The 12,295-nt window shown below is 33.8% G+C and overlaps 1 protein-coding gene across 1 annotated transcript in view; it reads left to right on the top strand.

The window, feature by feature from the left end:
- LOC143628193 (L-ascorbate oxidase homolog) overlaps positions 1 to 12,013 on the top strand; it is a 53,800-nt gene extending 41,787 nt beyond the window's left edge. Inside the window, exon 9 of the mRNA XM_077097842.1 lies at positions 12,004 to 12,013. The gene's annotated coding sequence lies outside the window, so the exon portion shown is untranslated. The remainder of the gene's footprint in view (positions 1 to 12,003) is intronic.
- Positions 12,014 to 12,295: the final 282 nt, after the last annotated feature.

The raw sequence follows: 12,295 nt of genomic DNA, 5'->3' as shown, positions 1-12,295 counted from the left end.
GACAGTTGTAGCACCTGACCTTCGACTTATCGAACCCTGGTCTTTCACCAACAAACTTCCTACCTGTCTTCTTCATAAACCTCTTAACCCTTCTCACAATCATCGCCATCTGCCACTGCAGATCCATCTCTTTCAGATCATCAGCATCGATCTGATCATAATCTTCATCCAAAGTCGCAGGATCAACAATCTTACCCTGAATGTAATTTTCATACGAAGCAATGAAGGATGCATATAGAGAGCAAACTGTTGTTCAGCAGATTTAACACTCATGGGCATCCTTGAGTAGTTGTTGTTCGAAACACTTGGGGTAAAACTACTCTTTGTTGCTTGAGGGTTAGAAGCATTTGATCCTCCAGCTACAAAGCAAACATCACCAGTCATGTTGAGAGATACATGACCTTCATGTGTTGAGTTAGCACCCGACTCTCCCATTGAGTAGTAAGCAGACGAATCAGACTTCGAACTTGAACTTGTATTAACCTTTGCACCATACATTCCTGGATCTTGAACCTGATCAGTAGGTGTCTCTTTTCGAACCATGTTTAGTTCAAAAGTTCGTAGCTTATTAACTGCTGTTTCCAGGTCATAGTCGGCAAAGTCTTTGTCTTCTCTCATCAACATAGTGTACATCTCTCATTTCGGTGGGAGAGCATCAAGAAGCTTTTCAACAATTTCATCTTCTTTGTAATCAATTGAATAATTGCCGAGTTCGGTCATCAGATGATAATATCTAGTGATGATATCATCAAGTGATTCATTCTTCAAATACTTGAAGACCGAGAACTGGGTTTTGAGAAGTTTAATATTTGAAGCACGAATTCCCACATTACCCTCAAAACGGTTTTCAAGTGCTTCCCAAAGCTCTCTAGCAGTTTTATACTTTCTGAAGGTGTGTAGAATCTCTTGTGGAAGAGCCATTGTAATCGCTGCATGAGCCTTGCTTTCAGCCTCATACATTTTATTTTCTTCTTCTTCCATCTCTTTGTATTTCTTGATCTGATCACGACCCTCATACTCAGCAGTTGGTGGAATGTAACCATCTTGTATGCACACCCACATTTTAGCATCTTGGTACTTGACATATTGTTCAAAACGATCTTTTCACGCTACATAATCGGTTTTCTTAAGCATCTTCGGTGCCTTTGTAGCTGACCCCGCTTCCACTTCCATCTTTACCAGTTCAGTAATGTTAATTGAAGACATCTTTCTCAAGACACAATGAAATCCGAAAAATAAAAATTTTATTTTTCACAGTACTGTAGGCGAAGTTGTGGATAACTTCGCTTAAGTCTGAACTTCGCTGATTCTGAACTTCGCTTCCTTTTTAAATTCGCCTGATTCGGCGAAGTTGTGTATAACTTCGCTTAAGGTAAGCGAACTTGTGAAGTAGGCGATGTTTTGGGTAACTTCGCTTGAGATAAGCGAACTTGAGAAGGTAGGCGAAGTTGTGGATAACTTCGCTTAACCTTATATCTTCGCTGAAACCCTACGAACAGTGACGACAACTTCGCCTGATGAACACGATGAATATGCAGGTTTGATTTCTGGACTTTACGAGGTTTGTGAAGGTGTTATGGGTTGTTTATGATTGTAGGAGGTGAGTAGGACACAAAAACTCAGAAAACTCGTCCCGCGAATAATCGAACGGAACGATTTCTACACCCGCGTGATAATCCCGAACCACACAATCGAGCAAAAGCTCTGATACCAATTGTAGGTTCCCAGCCGGATCTACACGAGATATCTCGTTCTACGTAGGTGCGGAATCCCTACGTAAGATGTTACGAGCGTAGAAGACGATACGATTAAACACACGTTACAATAAACACAAACACGTTATATTGCAACCGGAAAACACGTGATATCTATCACTAATACTGGACTCGTTACACGTAAACTGAATACACTGATTGAATTGTTAAACTCTAAGCCGTAACCTAGGACATATATATCACGACAACTTCGCCTGGCATGTTCAGGCGAAGTTGTCACTAACTTCGCTTGTCTAACAAGTTCGCCTATATCAGCGAACTTGTTAGCAACTTCGCTTACATACAAACTCAAATCCAAACGACTCGATTACAAACACTAGACACTGAACTACTGACATCATGTACCAACAATGTATCGGGGTTTTAATCTATTAACCCATAAACATGACCCATTCCTGGGGAATTAAAATCCAAAGCAAGGACTCTTTCATGATGTTGAAATGTTGTCGCTTCTATTATTCTGTATAGCATGTTGCTTTCTCATTAATTAATGAACAAAGCAGTTGTATATCTTGTATTTTGAGAGTAAAATAAACTTACATATTCCATTGTTTATGGTCCAAAAGTATGAACTTAGTAATTAAGATGCTGTTTGTTTTTATTAAAAAGGTCTGTGTAAGCTTTTTTGTCTGTGTCGCCCATATCATGTGCAGACATTACTATCTGCAGACTATTTGTTTTTCGAAAAAGTTTCATTAAAAAACGTCTACGCGAACTCTTCTTGATGTAGATTTGGCTCATCCACTTCCGAGATCTTCTAAGGTCTGCAGAGGATTAAACACCACCACCTATCAACACCCACTGTCCACCACCACCATCACCCACCGTCCGCCGCCACCACCACCATCATCCAACACCACCACCAACCATCCCCCGCCACCACTACCCACCTAGACTTTTGATTGTTTTTAATTTTATAAAAAGTATTAAAACTATTAAAATTAACATTTTCATTTTAAACGTGATATTCTTTATAAGTTTCTAAAAAAGAAAAATAAAATCTTACGACACACACAAAAAAAAGACGTTTTTTATTTTATTTTTACAAAAGTCCGTTATAAAATATATGATTCTTAATCATTTTTAATGTGTTCGCATCGTGCTATTGGTTTTACTAGTTTCCCATATGAAAAATCAAAAGGCCAAAGAATGTGATTTGATGATAAATTACGTAAATAGATGTTAAAGAAATGTTTATGACCAACGTCCACGACTACCACAACCCACCATCCTTCACCACCACCGTCCATCACCATGACCACCCACTGTCCCCACCGCCACTCTCACCGTCCACCACCACCTACTACTATAGTTCGTACATCAGTTTATTTTAGTTGTCTACAAACGTTAAAAAACAAACAGTCTTCTTCTTACAGACTGTAGAGGTTTGGTCCACCTCTTCTTCTACAGATTTCTACAGATGTAGTCCGCAGACTGTAGACATTTTACCTTTAAAAAACAAGTGACACATAAGTTACTTGAAAACGTACAACGTGAAATAGTATTTATTTGTATTTACAAAACAATATTCCAAAACAGATTTTCATGAGTTGTAATAAAAGTACATGTATATTATTTAGGAAAATTCTTAAAAGGGACCTTTTATACAGGGAGAAAAAAATGGCCCATAAAATTCAATTAATCTAGGATTGTAATGGGTATTTTGGACTAAGGCGTTACTTTGGGGGGGGGGGGGGGGGTTCTGACGAGATTCATCATCAAATTAAAAACTGACACGTGTTATGTTTCTAACTTGACCATACAAAAACTTCTAAATGTTGTTTGAGCCTGCCAAATTCTTCCCTTAAATTTTCAGCTCAAAAACAGTTTTCCCCTACTGTTTTCTTTTGTTTTCTCCCTGCTCCATCCGAATTCCAAAGTTTTGATAATTGCGGCTTTTAAAACCGTCCGCCAAGACACATTTTAGAGGAATTTGGTCTGATGAGACGACTTCCATCTCTTTCTTTATATATTCGTTCCTTCATGTTCACTTCCGTTTCTTTATCTTTCACAAATTATCTTTGAATTTGTTCCAAGATCTTCATCGTGATTTTCATGGTGGGAATTTCCGCCATTAAAAGCCCTCTTAAACTTCATTATGTATATGATTGTTGTGATTGAATTAGGGTTTGGATTGGAATGAATATGTATTGATCTGATCGGTGTCTTTTGGTCATGTTATTTGCATAGTATGATGAAATTGAAAACAATAATTTATAAAATGGGACGATGATGGCGTGGTGTGTTCGGTACCCGCCAATTTTTTAATAAGCTTTGAATAATTTTTGGTACTTTCCTCCCTTTTAGTAAGAGAAATGGTTTAGGATTTGTAATTAGTATACTTATTATAAAAAGCCCTCTTAAACTTCATTATTTTAGATGAAGATCTTGAAACAAATTCAAAGATAATTTGTGAAAGATAAAGAAATGGAAGTGAACATGAAGAAAGGAGTATATAAATAAAGAAATGGAAGTCGTCTCCTCCGACCAAATCACCAAATTCCTCTAAAATGTGTCTTGACAGACAGTTTTCAAAAGGCACAATTATTAAAAACTTTGGAATTTGGATGGAGCAAATAGAAGATAAAAGAAAACAGTTTAGGAAGTGTTTTTGAGCTGAAAATTTACGAAAAGAATTTGGCCGGCTCAAACGACACTTAGAAGTTTTGTACGGCCAAGTCAAAAACTTAACACATGCTAGTTTTTAATTTGACGATGAATCTCGTCGGAACGCCTCCCAAAATGGTGCCCCAGTCCAAAATGTCCATAATAATTATGAAATAGTTGAAATTTAGGAGCCATTTGTTTTCTCTCTCTAATAAAAGATATCTTTTCAGAATTTTCCCTAATTATTTACATCAACAAGGCATGAAACTGACAAATAAAAAGTCAAACCTAGAAAATAGTAGTCAACAAAAATCAACATCAAACTTACAGTCAACTAAAATTCCAAAAGTAGAAAAGAGAAGTAGTCAACAAAAAATTATGATACATTCAACAATGTATACAAGACAAAAGAAAGTCGTTAAACTACTCATTTTTTGTTCCTTTTTATAAATTATTAGTAGGTGTGAATTAGCAAATAAATGTTTCTTATGGTGACTTAAAAAGTTATGGGCTCTTATAGTTAATGGATATGAATAGGGTTTCAAACGAATCAAGCATGTAACATTCGTTAAATTCAAACCTGAAACCTGACCCGTTTTAAACTTTCGAATTTTCGTATTTAGTAAACTCTATTTTTAACTTATTATAATATATCCCATCTTTAAGTTTAATCCTAAACCCATTTTATGTATTTTTATACATTAATTGCATTTTATTCAAGTCTAAGGTTATGTTACATGTTATCATGTTTGATCTTCAATTAACTCATTTTAACACCGTTTTAAATGATTTCAAAGGTGTTTCACTCATTTTTATGATAATAAACTTATTTGAATATATTCATTATGTTTCAACTCAACTTTTATGATCATTTTAGAGGTTTTGAATGTTATTCAAGTCCATTAACAAGTCTCGAGCAAATTTAATTCTTTGTTATCATCTTTGATCATGTTTACCTATAAATAGAGCTCATTTGCTTCTCATTTCACTTTGCCACAACTCAATTTACAAAGTATTGTTATTATTCTCTCATTTTGGTGTATTTTGGCTACTTTGACTTTCAAAAGTTAAACCGATCAAGTTTCAAGTTTCTTCTTTTTTTTATGCTTGTGTTCATTCCTCGGGTATGTATGTGTTATTTTCCTTCATGTTTGAATAGTTTAAAACATGACGTTATGATTAATTTAACATTAGTATTAGTTCATAAAAACGAACTCGACTCGCTTATGCATGTATTCAGTTTTAGTTCAGTTAATTTTATCACATCTAAAACCAAATTCTTTTTAGAAATATTATTTTAACAAGCCGGAAATGAACCCGACATAAAAAGTTGAGTTCGAGTCTGACCAAAAACGAACCACTCGCTTAAATTCATTTTTGGCTCGTTTGGGAATTTTCTTGAAACGAGTCCGACTTAATAACATGACTAAGAAATATTATAACCCAACATTTTATAAATAATTAAAATTAACCAACTTATAAACTTTACGATGTAAACTCTAAAAATATATACAATTATAAAGTAAATATATATATTTTTTGCTTTCAAATGTTTAAAACACTAAACCATGAACCGAATCTTCTAAGTCTTCCATTTTCGTTTAATTTGTTGAATTTTATTTTGAACCTAGAAAATTTTCTAGGGCCGCTCATCGAACCGAACTCGTCCGTTTTAGCTCGCGTAAACGCATAGTTCGCTTTCACTCACTTACTTTAACATGTGAGTTTTTCATAACCCCTTTTTACCGTTGTAAAATATTTTTTTGGGTGTAGCACGTCTCAAATTTTAATTTGTTGGTTATGCATTTGTTTTCAAACCGATTCGCGTTATATCGTTTGTGTTTTTATTGTTCATACATATTGTTTATGATGTATAAGTGTATTATATGCAATGTGTTTACTGCTTTTATGGTGAGACGCAATCCAATCGCAAGCGCAAAGTGTGAAGGTCCGACGGGACATACCTGTGCTACCTATCCTTCAACTTCGGTTGTAAAGAATGGTGATATCATTATCATTCCCCGAAGTTGGGGCGCTATTTTTCGTTGCATTACATATCGCATGAAGATTGTTGAATCGTAATTTTTATATAGATATATACGCAAAACTTATGAAAGCTCACCAACATATTCTGTTGACAAAATTATTATTATTTTAAACGTGCTGCCGGTTAATACGAAGAATTATAAGGACAAGAAAAATAGATCGACCTTAGGATTTATTTAAATGAATAATAAAATGTTTCTTTTCGTTGTAATGTTATTTGTCTCATTATCGAACTATTTGTGTACTTGCGAAATTATGGAATAAAATAAATATATTGTCACTATTAATAGTGTTATGAGCTTATGAGTGATCTGTACGTTACACCCGGACGTATTCCGCTTAAAGCTGGGGTGTTACAAAACAAACACTTACCGAACGGGATTTTATGTTTGTGTTCGTTCATTAAAAAAATGAATGTGTAACGAACGATTCATGAACACAAATAGAATCGGCGAAGCCTAGAAATTGAGATCTATGTATTTATCAATGTGAATAATGAGAAAGGAAATAAGAACAATGCAAAATCAATGTGAGAATATGATTTTCTATTTTATGTTAAGGGTAATAAATTAAAGAATATAATATGTTTATATAAAATAAATAAATGCACAAAAAAACTTTCATAAACAACATGTACAAACGAACATGAACGAACTTTCATGTAAATATTATCAAACGTTCACGAACACAACTGAATGAACGTAAGCTGTGTTCATGTTCATTTGATTAAGTAATCGAATGAATTTTCTTGTTTATGTTTGTTCATTTATTAAACGAACGAACATAAACGAACTTTACATCGAATACTTCACGAACTGTTGTTGAACGTTTGGTTCATTTATAGCCCTAGGTATAAATTAACAAATATTATGTGGCTCACACATATGTTTGGCTCAAAAAGGAAAAAAAATGTCAACTTTGACCTATTTTCAAGAATTGGAATAGAATGACCGCAAAAGAATATGCTAGATTTGAGTCTTTGACCAAACAAAGCCATGTGTAGTTAACCTAGACGAGGTTCATCAGGAATTTGACACGAACTCCATTCCAAACGTTGACTGTGACTCCAGCTCTAGCTCGTGGTTTACCTTGTCTTATGCCTGGATTTCCTTTTGGGTAACTAAGTGAAGTCGGATCAGTTCCATAGTCACAAGAGATCAAAAATATTCAAAACAATAATAAATAAGTATAAGTACAACTGTTATATTCTATGAGGGTGAGCCACACAGACTCACGCTCACAAGAACAACACGTTGCGCTAGTGAGTTGTGACTGAGCAGCGGGGCACCCGGTGAATAGTGAGCCATTCATTTTTAGAAATAGTAATTGTTTATTATAATTTAATACGTAGTTGGTTAAAAAGTATAATTAATGTTGTTTTAAAAACCCACTCATCAGTCATTGAGGGCGTTTGGGATTGAGTTTGAAAAATGCTTATTGGCTTTTTCAAGAAGCCAATAAGCAAAAAAGATGTTTGGCAAATGTAAAAGCCCCTTTTGTTTTGGCTTTTTGATTGGCTTGAAAAAATACTTTTTCAAAAGCTCCAATTTGAGGTTTTTCAAAAATACTTTTGGCTTTTTGATTGGATTTTTACTAATCTACCCACCATTTACCCTTTTTGGTCATTTTACGTAAATAAGCTAAGCAAAACATTTTTTAAAAAGTGCTTATGGTTTTTCCAACCACATAAGCTAATCCAAACACTTTTTAAAAACTCATTTTAAAAAAGTCAGAAGCCAATAAACACTTTTGACAAAAAAGCATTTTTAGAGTTAAATAAGCAAATCTCAAACACCCTCAAAATATAGCGCATGGTGAGTGAGCAAGTGTCTTTACTGCCTACATGAGGATGCTCCTCCTCACCAGACATGTATGTAAGAGTGTATATTTTCCACAAATTCTTGTTTTAAATTTACAAGCAAAATGATTATTGCGTCAGCTTTACTACACATAATAGAAAAGTGTACCGACCGTTTACATAGTATAGTGTTGGTATGCACCGAGAATCGATCCAAGGATACATTAGCTTTTAATACTAAACTTTCATTGTCGTTTAGTCTAGACATAAGTTGAAATGCTTTTGAAATAAAAAAAGTCGAGACACGAAAGTAAATATACAAGATGTAAAACATTAAAGGTAAGAGGTAATCAATCCAAGACTGACATCACTTTGTCATCAAATTCCTTTAATGTATTTGATGCTATGACTAACATTGATAGATGGTGCAACTACAAGCCAACTTAAAAAAGTTTTGTTTTGTTTAAATTTTAATGGAAATACAACTTGTTGTGCTACTGGATGATAAGCATAATCGCTGTCAGTCAAGTTGAAATTGAAGACATCTTAAAACACGATTAGACTAAAGTGTAAAATCTCGACCATGGCTATCATCAACCATACTTTAAAGTCCTGTTCGTTTCAAGGATTTGGAAGGAATTCTAAGGAATGAGATTTTAAATCTCATGAATTGATATGTTCGTTTCATTAAATGAAAGAATGGGAATGGAAACTAAATCCTATCAAATCCCACATTTCATGGGATTTCAAAATCCCACCTATTTTAAAGGATTGTTACGGAAAATAAAAACCCCTTCAAAAAAAATTCAAAAAAATTAATAAAAAAAATCATAACTCAAAATATAAATCAAAAACGAAAAATGTAAAAAAACTAAAACGTTTCCTTCGTTGTCCTCGTTCTACAAAAAAAACAAAAAAAAAACCCGATAATGAAGAAGATTCCAATTCCAATACATATTAACCAACCAAACACATGAAAGAGATTCTCAAACATTCCATTCCAATCCAATTCCAAATCCTTTAAAAAAAGTCCGTAAAACGAACGGGCCCTAAGATCCCAAAAAGAATGACATTTTAAACTTACAATTAGTACCTGTCGAGGTCTACCAATCAAAAGATAAAAAAGAATAGCAACTGTAAGCCAAACCGTTAGTACGGTTTTTTATTATCATAAACCAGAACCTATCCATTGAAATTTAAAACTGAACCAAACCAAACCGTTACTAACAATTTGGTTCCGGTTTGGTTTCACAGTTTTAAGATTTATTGATGCTTTATGTAAAATGGATAATATATAAACTTTTTCAAAAACATAAAATAAGTCTCCAAACACAACAGTTTGAAAAAAAAAAAGAAAAAGAAAAAACAGTCTCCACACAATTTAAGAGGTTTCAAGTATTCATGTGATCTTTCAAATTACAATCAAAACTACAAATCAATTATCATGTATGGTATTCATAGTGTACATTCCTCAAATGAAACATAAACCATGTTTTCCTTACTTTTCAATTATGCTGAGGTACTATTTTCATATTCTTATAATAACTAGCTGACAGACTCAAATTAAGAGATAAGGTCGGTCATCAATTTTAATCAAATTAAACTTGAATAAATAATTAATAATGCCTAATATCAAATATTTATAACAAATAAACAATAATCAACCTTACAGTCCGGTCCGGTTTGATACGATTGATTTTTGACGTAAACCGCAAACAAAACCGTTCATTGCGGTTTGGAAACTTTGAAACCGATCAACCGGAAGTGAAAGATAAAAACCGACCGTGAAACCAAAACGTTGACCGATTTGAACGGTTTCACGGTTTAAAACCGAACCGTGAACACCCCTAATTACGAATTGTGTGTAGTAGGGTTATTCAAGGGTTGTATATTTTTAAATAAATTCAAATACAAAACCTATAATACTAATCTATTGACTTAAATTAAATTGAAGTTGACTTACTAAATTGGTTTTCAAATTCTTTGATTTACATATAGGGTCAATTTCTGTCATGATCAGAAGTCTCACACGAAAATATATAGGTTTTGGGTCGGTTGACATGACCCGTTTTCTTAAACAGGTCAACCGAAACCTGACTTGCTAAAAAGTGGGTTGACCCGTTAATCCGTTTTAACAATTTTAGAGAAGTTAATATTTTGATTTTAGAGATAAGAAGTTTTAAATTTTATAGTTAAATACTTAGGGATTGTTTGGTTCATTCGGATCTGAACAAGTCAGGTCTGAATAAGCCCATACCCCATTCAGCAACAAAATGAGTCTGACTAATTCAAACATAATTTTAACTATTCAGATGTTTTTCTGTTTGAAACCAAACAGGCTGAAGTATGAATGAATAAGTTGTTTAATTCTGAATGTTTCCATCTGAATGGCTCCATTCAGATGTAAACAAACATCCCCTTAGATTTTTTATTTTTTCATATGTCAATTAACTTTTAAAAGTAAAATTAATTTATATGTCAACTAACTCGTCAGCCCAAAACCCCTCAATCCGTCAACCCGTCAACCAGACACGATTGACACCCCTATTTACATATGTAGCACCGTGTTAAAGCAATCAAAACACAAATTACCAAATGACTAGCATTCAAATAATCATCAAAAACTTAATCTAAAATGAAGCAATCATGTAATCAATTAATTTTCATTCTATCAACTTTCAAAGGAATAAGATAATAAGATATTCAAGTAAAATTTATACAAGAAAAAATTCAAAAAAAAAAAAAAACTTAGCTTAACTCGTTCATCGAGTTCGTTTAGTTAACTAGACTTAACTTGTTCTCGAGCTTGAAAGTGTACAAGTCAACTCGACTTGACTCAAAATCTACCACCGAGCTCCTACTTGGCTGTCTCGTAACTCCGTTTACTTGTGGCTCAACGAGTTGACTCTTATTATTAGCAATATGTTGATACATATAGATAATAAATTTGTGTTCATTTACCTTGATTACATTTTTCTGTTTATATTATTTTTAGTTATTATATGTGTTCTTAAGATCAATAAAAACCTTGCGCTAGCAGTATCAAGGAGTTGGATAATGTTTCGTCTTTTCAAGGGATGTCGGCTCGAGTCCTGTTGGAGTCGGTTGTTGAAAAAGTCAGGGTTGGATTTGACCGGTTTGGGTTGGATTTGGCGGGTCAGAACTGGTTTCTGTGTGGGTCAACAAAAGTCAACTAGTTTTTGTCTGGACGGATTGGGGTTGAAAAGGCCAACGATAGGGTTTGACCGGTTTAAAATCGGGTTTTATCTGGTTCAGGTTGGGTATGGTGGGTTGAATTGGTTTCGGTTTGGGTAAAAGAAAAATCAAAACCGTTTCTTGTTGGAACTAGTTCAGGTTGGAAAAAAATCAGGTTTGACCAAGTTGAAACCTGTAGGGTTAGAACCCATTTCAACTCTATCATAAACTTTTTTTTTTATTATTTTATTTTGTTAAAAGAAAAGAATTCAGCATTTAGGAGTTGTTTTTTACCTTTTTTTTGTGTGATGAAACTTCACAGCTAGTGCAACTCGGCCCAACCCACCTGACTATTTCAACATTGTTGGGAGTATTCAAACTAAAACCAACCGACACTTGTGCGGACCCTACAATCCCCCCCCCCCCCCTCCCTTTCCCAAGTAAACGGCTTAACTGAAATAGTTGCTAGTTACTATTATGAAAAGAGTGTTTATACCGAATATACCTGAAAATGGACTGTGTTATGGCAAGGCAAAGTAGTTATTTTCATTGGCCACCCAATTAACCATGGGGTTAGGATAGTCAAAATAATTATATACTCTCAATCTTCGGGCAACTTTTATTTTATTTTGTAAATTATCAAACTTATACAAATAATTTAACAATATGGACATGATAATTTGTCCTATAAACATGTATAAACCAAAACAAAGAAACAAACAAACACATAAATACTTACGAAATCAAATGAAATAAATAGTATACTTACATAAACATTCATTATCTTTTGCAACCCAAACTCATCTGAGTTGTTTGGTTTACCATAGTAAATTTGTAGCTCCTTTTGTGTCTTTGTAACGTGAAAAATGGTTGC

The sequence above is a fragment of the Bidens hawaiensis genome, unplaced genomic scaffold (genome assembly GCF_021521415.1).
Source record: "Bidens hawaiensis isolate Kalapana, Puna unplaced genomic scaffold, B.hawaiensis_p1.1 tig00004838_1, whole genome shotgun sequence".
Classification (NCBI taxonomy): Eukaryota; Viridiplantae; Streptophyta; class Magnoliopsida; order Asterales; family Asteraceae; genus Bidens; species Bidens hawaiensis.
The sequence above is the reverse complement of the archived record's forward strand: the minus strand, read 5'-3'. Positions and strand labels throughout refer to the sequence as shown.